Source organism: Diabrotica virgifera, chromosome 6, assembly GCF_917563875.1.
Source record: "Diabrotica virgifera virgifera chromosome 6, PGI_DIABVI_V3a".
NCBI lineage: Eukaryota > Metazoa > Arthropoda > Insecta > Coleoptera > Chrysomelidae > Diabrotica > Diabrotica virgifera.
In genome coordinates this window covers 9,375,256-9,388,151 of record NC_065448.1, presented here as the reverse complement: position 1 = coordinate 9,388,151, position 12,896 = coordinate 9,375,256, and the positions used below count along the sequence as shown (strand labels likewise).

Genomic DNA, 12,896 nt, shown 5'->3' with positions numbered 1-12,896 from the left:
AAAACCTGTAGGTTTTCTGTATATAAGCCTATAACTAAAAAAATTCAGATAAGTACTAGTCCATTCTTTCACGGTTTTTGCTCTAAATTTTAAAGAACCGCTTGGATTGACATGAAATTTGGCATACGCATAGCTTACATGTCAAAGAATAAAAGTGATATTGTGCCGATGTGTGCTTTTGCCCTGGGGGTGACTTTCACCCCCTTTTGGGGGTGAAAAAATATAAGTCCAAAATAAGTCCGGAAATGGGTAAACTGACTAATTTTAAGTAACTTTTGTTCTATAGAGCTTTTTCGCCAAGTCAACACTTTTCGAGTTATTTGCGAGTGAGTATGTTCATTTTTCAACAAAATAACCACATTTTTAGACGGTTTTTGGCAAATAACTCAAAAAGTAAGTATTTTGTCGAAAAAAAAGTTCTTAGCAAAATATAGCCTATAAAAAAAGTAAAAAAATGGTGTACGCTTTAGGTCTCTGGATCTCGTAGCACCAGAGTTATAGCCAATGAAAAGTAGATTCATATTCACCAAATTTCAAATAGAATACTTCGAAGTGAAATATCCAAAAAATTAAGCACTTTTTGGGGAAAATCCATTATTACTTTTTGAAAGTGTTTAAAAAGAGCTTTATTTCTGTTTTTATAAAAAGTGTTTATCATTAAATTTAAGCAAGTTACGCTCAAAATAAAGTGGGTCCCTTTTGTTTTGGCAAAAAAAAAATCGGAAAGACCACCCCCTAATTAGCAACTTAAATGAAATAAATCGTTACCGCTCCACAAATTATTTTACTTATGTTGTTTTTATATGATCTGTAAGTTTCATCGATTCAGTGCTTATTTTTGAAAAAATTTGGTTTTAAAATGAAATTTTTAAAAATTTTAATTTTGAAAAATATGATTTTTTTCAAAATAACTTAGAAATTGTTAGAGATACCAAAAATCTCGAAAAACAAAAAAAGTTAGCATTGCTTTTCTGAATATCATGTATTTTGTTGTTTTTCTGTTAGACAAAAATTGATTAAGATTTGGTGTTTCTAAATTTGCATACATTCGTGATCAGTGACCCGTTCAACCCCTTTTAACTACAGCCATTTCAAAAATAAGGACTTTAAACCGATGAAACTTACAGATCATATAAACAATACATACACGAGTCAAAAAATTTGTGAAGTCGTAACGATTAAGTTTATTTGAGATCCTAATTAGGGGGTGATTTTCCCGATTTTTTACCAAAAAAAAGGGACTAACTTTATTTTGAGCGTAACTTGTTTACTTTTAATACTACAAATTTTGTTTATAAAACAAAAATGAAGCTTTTTTAAACACTTTAAATAAGTTGTAATAAGTTTTCCCCGAAATGAGCTTCATTTTTAGTTATTTCACGTTAAAGTATTCCATTTGGAATTTTACGAATATGAACCTATTTTTAATTAGCTGTTATTCTGCTTCTACTAGGTATACAGACGTGATGTATACATAGGGTTACCATAATTAATTAAGGCCAAATCCGGACAGGGGTAGTCCAAGGGATTGTAGAAAATGTAAAATGTGAATTTGAGTGTGTTGCTACCTCTACATTGTACATAATATATGCGAAATGCATATGGCATAATTAAAAGTGAAGCTGTTTCGATACAATATGCAACTAACATCGAAAATCTCTGCCAATTTAAAATACTTATACACCTATGCTTTAACATACTTTAGACCTAGAAAATAATATTACAGAACGATATAAAAAATATCTATTAACTAGGTGCTGCGCAGAATGAAATTACCCACCATGTTGGGAGAAGTATTTTCCATTTTTTTTAGTAAAGAAAAAAGTCCGGACATTTCTCATATCCGGACGCCAATCCGGACATGTCTTTCAAATCCGGACTGTCCGGACGAAATCCGGACGTATGGTAACCCTATGTATACACCATTTTTTTAAATTTTTTACACTCGATATTTTTGCTAAGAATGTTTTTTCGACAAAATACTTACTACTTGAGTTATTTGCAAAAAACCGTCTAAAACGTGGTTATTTTGTTGAAAAAATGAGCATATTCACTGGCAAATAACTCGAAAAATATTGACTTAGTGAAAAAACTCTACAAAACAAAAGTTACTCAGAATTAGTCAGTTTTTCACCCCCAAGAGGGGGTGAAAACCACCCTCGAGGCAAAAGCACATATCGGCACAATATCACTTTTTTTCTTTGACTTGTTAGCTATGTGTATGCCAAATTTCATGTCAATCCAAGCGGTTCTTTAAAATCTAAAGGTTTTGCAATATTTTACCGTTAAAGAACGGACTATACCTGGATTTGTCACAATCACGAACAAGGTCTTTTTGCTTGATGTACTAATTCACAATAATATTTTTCTCCTATTCTTCTTTACTTATCTGCCTCGTTTATCGTTCTCTTAACATTACAATATTCTTTAATTTTATTCGTCGTAAATATTAAAATGAATTTCGTAAATATTTAAATACCATAAAAATATTTAATAGCATATTTCTTAAGATATACCTAGGTAATTTCTAAAAAATTTGAGATAAATATCTATAGGAGATTTACATTTAAAGCATCGTTTTATACGTAATAGAAGTTTAAATAAATAAAAAAAAGATAAGATCTGGCATTAATATTATCCAATATCATAAAAAACGTGTATATATAATATATAGGTACAGTCAGTAATTCCTTCTTAAATTATAAAGATGTGTGTCTTATAAATACAACTAAAAGAAGAAAAAATAATTACCAGAAAAGTGTGTTCAAAAGTTGCCGAAAAACAAGTATAAAACTGATAAAAAGTAATTAACCGCATTGTAAACTTTCACAACATGCCCTAGCCCTAATGAACGGAAAAAGAAAGAAAAAATAGCAAAAATGTGTGTCTACCGTCCACAGAGAAGATTTGAAAAACTATCCGATAATTTATAATAATGAAAAATAGACTTAAATGACACATAAAAAGAAGAAATGCCACCAGTATTATACACTGTACATTAAATAAAGCAATATTTAGAAAAAAGAAATAAATGCAAGTGTTAAATTAAGAGTTTTTATTGCAAGAGTTTCCCACATATTACATATATTATACGACTGAAAAATGGACAATGCAACAAAACAAGAAAGAAAAATAACAGCTATGGAAGTGACTTATCTAGTAAGTATGGCTGGAAAGATCACAATTATTGATAGATACAGAAATGAAGAAACTAGATAAGAGATAAACTAAAAATATGTATTAGAAAAAAAAAATTAAGAAGAAATAGTTTGGCTGATACGGATATCTAATGGGGATATACCTATATTTTTTTAAAGGTCTTTACTGAATGAATGCCTTCATTTTTTTTTCTGATTAGAAAATTTTCAAATTCTGAAAACTAGTTGACACTGGAAAATATTTAAAGGAATGTACAAGAATATTTTTCTCTCAGTTTTTTCTTTGACTGCCTTGTTGTTCGGTCTCTTAACATTATACTACAGGTAAATAAGAAAAAATAATCCTGCTCAAAGCTGTCACAAATGTATATCTGATGTTGTTCTGAAGCTATTTCTTTGTGGAATTTTTGTAATTAACTATTCTAAATGGAAAATAAGCCATATTTATGTATTTTGACAACGATATCTGATGTGGACGTCGAAACGTTAATAAAATCATTGTTTTAGTTAAATTGTGGCTTATTTTCCATGTATATCTGATTTTTTTAGTTATTGTAAGTCTATAAAAAGAAAACGTATAAGTTTTCTGCAGAGATTTCGGGGTTATTTTTAATTATTAACAATTTAGTGTAAAAAAATTCCACTTTCTATTTTTTTAATTACCATTTTGAGGTAAAATTACAAAACTTTATCTTTTACCATTAAAAAAAGCTTAAAAATGAAAAATGGAGATTGCTTAAAGTTAGTGCTGAAATGAAGATAAGTCATACCCTGTTAAGGAGCAACTAAAAATTCAAGAGTACCAAAATGATAATTAGCTTCAAAATACTGTCAGTTTCTTTATCTCATGTTCTAGTAGATGTATGTATTTTGAACTTTATATGGCCATTGGGACTTTAATAATACCTATTATTAATAAACAAACGATGTAATAAGTTTAAACAGTTAAAAATATATACAACTCTCCCAAAAAATTGGAATTTTTAAATATAAATTAATCAATCTTCTGTAAAATAAAATTGAGTATTTATCTTTAAAATAAAACTAATTATTTTTTAAATTATTATAAACAAATTCGTTTATTTCTTTTATTAACAAAATTTAATTATTATAAACGAAAAATTCCTAGTTTACATCTAATCATCTTCGAATAATTTTCTATTTCTTTCAAATTTGTATAAAAATTTGCATATAATGCATTTTGAATTTTATATGGCCATTGATACTCTAATAATATTATTAATAAAAACGATGTAATAAGTTTAAACAGTTAAAAATATATACAATTCTTCCAAAAAATTGGAATTTTTAAATTTAAATTAATTAATCTTCTGTAAAATAAAATTAAGTCTTTATCTTTAAAATGAAAATAATTATTTTTTAAATTATTATAAACAAATCCGTTTATTTTTTTATTTACAAAATTTAATTATTATAAACAAAAAAATTCCTATTTTTTATCTAATCTTCGAATAATTTTCTATTTCTTTCAAATTTTTATAAAAATTATCAGATTTTCGAATATAAAAAAAAATTTTATATACGACCAATAGTTTAAAAGTCATTCTAAATGTTTATAAATGAAAAGTAATCAAGAGAAATTTTGAAGAGTTTTGCATTGTAAAATGTTTTAACTTTTTTGATCATATTAATAAATATAAATTTTTATTTGGTGTGCCTAGAATTATTTCCATTATTTTCTGACTAAAATTATTGCAAAAAAAGTCTGGGATAAAGAAAAGAATTTTATTGCGTAAAAAGTTAAACAAAACAATTTTTTTTAATATATAGTATATTTTAAGATATGAACTTTATATAATATCTAAAAATATTTGAGATATATATCTTTAAGTGATTTTTTAAAGCATTGTTATACGTAATAGTTTAGATAAATAAAAAAAGATAAGAACATATTAAATGTCATAAAAAATGTAGGTAATATAGGTATAGATAAGTAGCACAATCAGTCATTCTTTCTTAAATTATCAAAATTTGTGTCCTTACAACTAAAAAGAATAAAAAATAATTACCAGAAAAGTGCGTTCAAAAGTTGCCGAAAAAAAAGTATAAAACTGATAAAGTAATTATTATTAATCACAGTGCAAACTTTCACAACACATGCCCTAATGAACTAAAAGAAAAATTTGGCAAAAATGTGTACCGTCCAAAGAAGAAGTTTCGAAAATTCGCTATAGAGCGCGAATTCGGCACTGTTGACGGAGCGCGAGAGCGAGAGCGAGAGCGGAGAGCAAGAGCTGCTAAACGTTTTGGCGGTGACTGAATGCGATCGCACAGTGTGCCTCGCTTTCGCTATGTTGTTGGTGTGTGTTAATCTTTGAGGCATGTGTGTGTGTCTACGTCTACCATCCGCCGGTGGTTGGCCGGCATTTGTTTTGCGCCACCGCCAACGCTGACGAACTGTCACAGGTACGCGACGGGATAGTCACGGACGACTTGATGCTGGCTCTACGCGGAAGCTAAATCATGGACCGCTGTAGATAATTAGCTGGAGAATTTGGTGAAGTTTTTCGTGAAATTCTGATGCAAATGATCGTTGCGTTTTGCTGGTTTGAAGTTTGGATTGAAAAATTTTGAATAAAATGTTAATTTGTTGTCCAAGACAAAGAAACATTTTATTCTGGAAAATTATTCAGTAATACTGAAAAAATTTACCGAAAAAATAATAAATCGACGGCATTTATAATTTAATTTTACTTTTTATTAACAAATGATTTTTAGTGGGACTTTCATCTTCTAAATTAGAAAAAAAACAGACTTTTGTGATGGTTTAAAAAAAAGAAATATTATATTTATGGTCATATTTCTTTACATTGTTAAGAAGATTTCGACGACTACAAAAAAATATTTTTGGCATTTTTAGTTGTTTTCCATAACTGCCGAAGGCGTCTTTCAAAAATGCATTTTAAAAAGACTTTTTTGGGAATGTCTAAAATAAAAATACTGTACCGGTTGTTTTGAAAATTTGCATGAAAATTTTATTATGAAAAGAAGTAATACGTAAAAAAAAAATAATAACAAAATATTGAAAATTAAACGAATTACGCGCCATCTGCTGGCACCGTGAAAAAAACATAGCTCCACTGCTGCAGTAATTGGGACTAATAGAGATTCTGAAATATAAAATTTCAAAATGATTATGGAAATAGTTATTTTCCAAACTAGGGGTTTTTGACTGGATAAAAAAATCTTCCATTGTTGATGCAGCTTTATGTAAATAAAAATAAATTAGTTACAAACTATATAAAATAACAATAAAATAATCTCGTTTTAAACCGTAGCAACTCAAAATATTAACATTTTACAGGAGAGCGAAAACAAAATATTTGCTTTGATTATTTTCTCTAATATTTTTTATTTCAGTTAATATACATTTAATTTTTATTTTATTTATTACTACATTATTTTTATATTTCCTTTATATTTTACCTATTACAACTGGGCTGGAGTAAGATACGAAAATATGTGTTAAAATAAAATGGCAACTAAAAAACGACATTTTGATTCGAAATAATACAATTTTTCTCAAAAAAATTTATTTACGACACTTCACTGAAATAAAGGTGTTATATGGTCGCTTTTTGAATTAATACTTTTTTAATACGTTTTTCACCGGAAACTGGCGCCCATTCTTGTGATGATGCTGTGTTTCTTCAAATTATGAAGATTTTACCGAGCTTTATTATAAGTTTTTATTTTTAATATTGTGACATATCGGTTGGCTCCATCTACTGATATATTTTTAAGGTTGCGATATTACAGTTTTTTTAGGAAAATGATGCATAATGCATTTTGTTGGTGAGATAAACACAAAAATGAAATTTTTTGAGTTCATACACTTTTAACCGAGATGTGCGAATTCACCATTTATGAAAAATTTTACGAAAAAAAGAATACAGGGTGTTTCATTAATAATTGTCCATATAGTAACTGGAGAAACCTTAGCACAAAATACGAAGATTTAACCTAAAACACTTAAATAAAATGTGGTTCCTTACTGAGTTACAGGGTGTTTTATCTAAAAATTTAAAAACTATCTTTGCTCAGCATTTTAAAACTATTCGACGTATCCTTTTCATACTTGGCAGAAAGTGCGACTACTAGACACCCTACTAAATAATGATAAACAAACGTTTCTAGCTACTACCAGAGGCGTGCGACAGGGGATGGTGAATGGTTGACCCTTCTCAAATTCTACGCCACTGGAAGAATTACTATTTTAGTGCCATTTTTAGATTCTCCAATACTTTCTACGTAAATAATATACTCTTCATTGGTAACGATGAAGTCATTAGTTTTCGAGATATTTGAAGTTAAATATGAAACGGCACAGTTATTTTGATTAATTTATGATATGATTCATAATGATTAAAATTTAAAAATTATTTGTACCCAGTACTTTAAAACTATTTGGCGTATCCTTATCATACTTGGCAGAAAGTGTAGGTACTGTACACCCTACTAAATTAAGATAAATAAACGTTTCTAGCTACTACCAGAGGCGTACGACAGGGGATAGTGACTGATTGACCCTTCCCAAATTCTACTAGAATTTGAGAAGGGTCAACCTTCTCAAATTCTACGCCACTGACAAAATTGCTATTTTAGTGTAATTTTTTGATTCTGCAATACTTTTTATGTAAATAATATACCCTTCATTCGTAACGATAAATTGCTCAGCATTTTAAAACTATTCTACTTATCCTTTTCATACTTGGTAGGAAGTATAGGTACTGTACAAACTACTAAATTATGTTAAACAAACGTTTATGGCTATTACCAGAGGCGTACGACGGGGGAAAGTGAATGGTTGACCCTTTCCAAATTCTACGCCACTGGCGAAATTCCTATTTTAGTTCAATTTTTGGATTCTCCAATACTTTCTATGAAAATAATATACTCTTCATTCGTAACGATAAAGTCATTAGTATTCGAGATCTTTGAGGTTAAAAGTGAAACGACACGGTTATTTTGATTAATGTATTGTGTCGCTTCATTTTTAATTTCAAATATCTCGAAAAATAATCATTTTATCGTTACGAATGAAGGGTATATTATTTACATAAAAAGTATTGCAGAATCTAAAAAATAACACTAAAATAGCAATTCTGTCAGTGGCGTAGAATTTGAGAAGGGTCAACCAGCCACTATCCCCTGTCGTACGCCTCTGGTAGTAGCTAGAAACGTTTATTTATCTTAATTTAGTAGGGTGTACAGTACCTACACTTTCTGCCAAGTATGATAAGGATACGCCAAATAGTTTTAAAGTACTGGGTACAAATAATTTTTAAATTTTAATCATTATGAATCATATCATAAATTAATCAAAATAACTGTGCCGTTTCATATTTAACTTCAAATATCTCGAAAACTAATGACTTTATCGTTACCAATGAAGAGTATATTATTTACGTAGAAAGTATTGGAGAATCTAAAAATAGCACTAAAATAGTAATTCTTCCAGTGGCGTAGAATTTGAGAAGGGTCAACAATTCACCATCCCCTGTCGCACGCCTCTGGTAGTAGCTAGAAACGTTTGTTTATCATTATTTAGTAGGGTGTCTAGTAGTCGCACTTTCTGCCAAGTATGAAAAGGATACGTCGAATAGTTTTAAAATGCTGAGCAAAGATAGTTTTTAAATTTTTAGATAAAACACCCTGTAACTCAGTAAGGAACCACATTTTATTTAAGTGTTTTAGATTAAATCTTCGTATTTTGTGCTAAGGTTTCTCCAGTTACTATATGGACAATTATTAATGAAACACCCTGTATAAATAGATGGCATCCCGTATTTTAGCTTTGTTTTTTTTTATAATTAATTTTTCAATTTAAAATCATTCATTAATTTTTTTATTTATCGTATGGCTACATCGCCGTTGAGATTTGTGTAAACATAAAGAGGACAATACAGTACAAACAATAAATAATAATAATTAATTTTTACAAACATTTTGTTGACACATATTACATAATATATTCAATTGACTTTTTGATCGTAAGTAAAAAATCGGACGGATGGCCATTGTAGAATCTTATTGGACGTTCCTCCACTAGATGCTTAATCGTTAGTCTTTGTCGTTGTGGAAATCGAAATTTGAAGACGGTATTTTTTGGAGCCTCCACCTAAAAAATGAGACGAAACACTTGCCACAGTTTGTTCTTATTCTGTTCAGTGTGGCCCAGATTGGTCTTGGTTAGTAGAAATAGAAAGATGGAATACTTGGGGCACATTATGGGGGGTGAAAAGTACGAACTTTTAAGAAATATCATGCAGGGCAAAAGAAGTCTGGGAAGAAGAAAAATATCGTGACTTCGAAATCTACGTGAATGGTTCGGGTGTAGTTCGCTTGAACTTTTTAGGCGCGCTGCTAACAAAGTCGCAATGGCCATGATGATTACCAATCTCCGCTAGGAGTGGCACGTGAAGAAGAAGAAATAGAAACCCTCTGGATTGCTTGTAATACATGGCATATTACACTTGTTTTTAATAATTAGAAGATACCCATTAGTCCAATTAGGGCTTCTTCTTAGGAGCAGCCACTTTTCTAGCTTTTGGTGAACTTGGAGTAGCCTTGGCGGTCTTTAGCTAAGGTGTCTTTGGATTTTTCGTAAGACTTGGCTTCTGAGGAATTCGGAACTGCGGATGAAGATGACGCAGTCTTAGGTGCTGACTTATTTTCAACTTTCTTGGCCCTGATTGGCTTTTTCTCTATCTTTGATGCAGCTGTTTTAGCTTTAGTCACTTTCTTCACAGATTTTCCCTTTTCGCCGGTAGCAGAACATTTGGCAGCAGAGGCAGTTTTCTTCGGTTTAGTTGTTCCTGCCGCTTTCTTTTTTTCTCCTGAACTAGGCACTGCAGATCCAGAAGATGACGATGAGGTCGACGCTAACTTGAAAGATCAGGAAGCTTATTTTCCGTTTGTGTGCACCAACGATCCAGTAGCAACTGCAGATTTTAATTTTTTTTATTAATTGTGCAACTTTTTCCGCATCTACTTTGTAAATTGCAGTAATATATTTCTTAATAACTTGAAGAGAAGAACCACCTCTTTCCTTGAGACCTTTTATAGCATCGTTCACCATTTCAGATGTTAACGGATGGGAAGATTTTAGTTTATACAGAGTGGGCCAAATAAAACAGCCCACCTCGATATTTGGCAATATTTATTAGATTTTAAGGAAATAAAAAAACAGGTCAATTTTTGATCTAAGAGAGACACATTTTTACGGTACATACATCTGCCATTTGTCAACCCCCTCCCTTCCATTTCCCCGCCCCTTATTTTTAAATAGGGAATAGAGGTCGTGTGCTACCTCATTTAAAAGGTTATTCAATTCTCTATTCAATAACATTAACATTGACATAATTATTTATACCAAGAAAAATTTATTTTGAATTAAATTAGTTGACACAAAAAGAAGAATGTATGCAATTTATTTAACTCAAAATACATTCTACTATTGACATAAAACAGAGAAAAATGTTTATTTGACAAATAAATATTGTTTTTCGCTTAAATTCAATATTCAACCTACCTTGAACATTGAAATTAAGCGAAAAGCGATGTTTAGTTATCAAAAAACATTTTTTTTTCTGTTTTTTGACAGCGATAGAATGTATTTTGAATTAAATAAATTACATACATTCTTCTTTTTGTGTCAATTAATTTAATTAAAATATTTTATTCTTAGACACCCTGTATAAATAATTATGTTAATGTTTATATTACTGAATAAGGGGTGGGGAAGTGGAAGAGGGGGTTGACAAATGACAGATGTATGTACCGTAAAAATGTGTCCCCTTAGATCAAAAATCGACCTGTTTCGTCATTTCGTCATTAAAATCTAATAAATACTGCCAAATTTCGAGGTGGACTGTTTTCTTGGCCCACTCTGTATATAAAATATACAAATGTAAAAATATGAAAGACTATACTACAATTATGGCAATTAGATAGAAGAGGACTCAAAAGAAAAAACTTTACATGGAATTAACCATAAAAATACAAATTCAAAAATTGGTGGAGGCGGTCAAAAATCGAAAGAATAAGATGGAGGGATTTTTACATTTATGAACGGTACATCTGATAGGCCAATGGTGCCTGAACTTCAAAAAAACTTACAATGAAAAGAATAATAGACAGCCTTTCGAAAAGGCAGGTCTACTAGCAATAGTCTTTTTGTTAAAAAGAAAAACAAACAATCAAAAAACGAAGAGAATTGAGACCCTGGAATTGAATCCTCAATCAAACGTTTTCTTATTAAAAATTTTGTAGAATTAGTTGCCCAGAAATAATTTCCTATTGCACCAAATGGTAATTTAATAAAAATCAATCAATTTCTAAAGATGTGATAACATTTCTAATAGATCTAAAGATGTCTTTATTGGTTTTATAATCACTTAATCAATTCGATTGTCTGTCAATAAATAGTTAATTGTTGTTCTGAAACATCTATTAACTACAGTTTTTAACAATCATATTGAATTTATATCGATATTGATATTGATCGGACAAGTTGAAGGTGAAATCAATTTTTTTTTTTCTATTAGATCGCATAGAACAGATTAAAAGAATAAAAATGCTAAAATGCATCAAATTAGTCCTGGTTATTGTTTTAGTAATAAAATAAATGTTTAATATTTTCGATAACAATTACAGATATCAGTTTTTGCATATTGGGCCAAGAATAAAGCTAGAAATTATTAAATTCTATAAATTAAATTTAATAAGATAAAATTATACAATAATGAGTGCTCCAATAACCGGCAAAATATATAGTGCAGTCACTGAAGGTTTTCACCTCCGATTTCGTCGAACCTCCATCGATTTTCATGAAAATTGGTGAGTAATTAGAGGATACCTCAAGGAACAAAGGTGACATGATGTCAACTTGCGCTTTTACCCTGGGGGTGGATGCCACCCCTTCTCGGGGGTGAAAACTATTTTATTAAAAATAATACCATAAGTCGATAGAGGGAAAAATTATAAGCAAAATTTGTTATATAAAGTTATTAAAATAAATCAACACTTTTTGAGTTATTAAAGACCAAAAATTATATATATATTTTTGAAAAAAAGATATAATTGAACAAAAAACATGATTTTTAAAATTATTGTAATTCTCATATTCTTTTGATAATACTCCAAAAATACTCAATATGTATACGTAAAAAATTATATACATATAACCAAATTTTAGTTTTTTCTGTGCCAAATATTTTACCTGTTTTACTATTTCTATAGGGTAAAAAATATCCGAGATAGAAACGTTTAAATCTTAAATTTTGCTGTTGAAACCATGCAACCGGGGCCATTTAACCTTTTATTTTTAAAAAAGTAAGGGGTTTAAAAGATTAGGTTGAACGTGCTTAAATAGCACTTGGAATTATTTTTGAAACAGTTTTTAGATGAACCTGATATCGTAAACACGAACGGAGTTATAAAAAAACAATAACATTTTTTGGAACAATTTTTAAAAGATAAATTTTGAAAAAATTTTTGAGCATAAATTTTAATGCTATCAACATGTTCGGGGGCTCATTTGATAGATATTTTTAGGTACTTTGACAAATGTTTAATAAGTTTATGTTATAAAATGCATCAATGTCCCGTTATTTCAGCTTGAATACTTAGAGTTTTTTACTCGCCGAAAAAAATATAGATTCAATTACCTACAACTCACTTTTAGTTAACATTAAAAGGTTTTTCTAGTAAGAG

The 12,896-nt window shown here is 29.6% G+C and overlaps 1 protein-coding gene across 37 annotated transcripts in view; it reads right to left on the bottom strand.

The window, feature by feature from the left end:
- The window catches only part of LOC114332075 (basement membrane-specific heparan sulfate proteoglycan core protein), a 1,202,649-nt gene that overhangs the window by 419,096 nt on the left and 770,657 nt on the right, over positions 1-12,896 (bottom strand). For 2 of the 37 annotated variants that reach the window (XM_028282057.2, XM_050653284.1), the window contains exon 1: positions 5,189-5,503. The exons of 33 other annotated variants lie outside the window; for them this stretch is intronic. The gene's annotated coding sequence lies outside the window, so the exon portion shown is untranslated. Of the gene's footprint in view, positions 1-5,188; positions 5,507-12,896 lie in introns of those variants that run through there. 2 more of the 37 variants (XM_050653282.1, XM_050653283.1) reach the window with 2 other exon arrangements.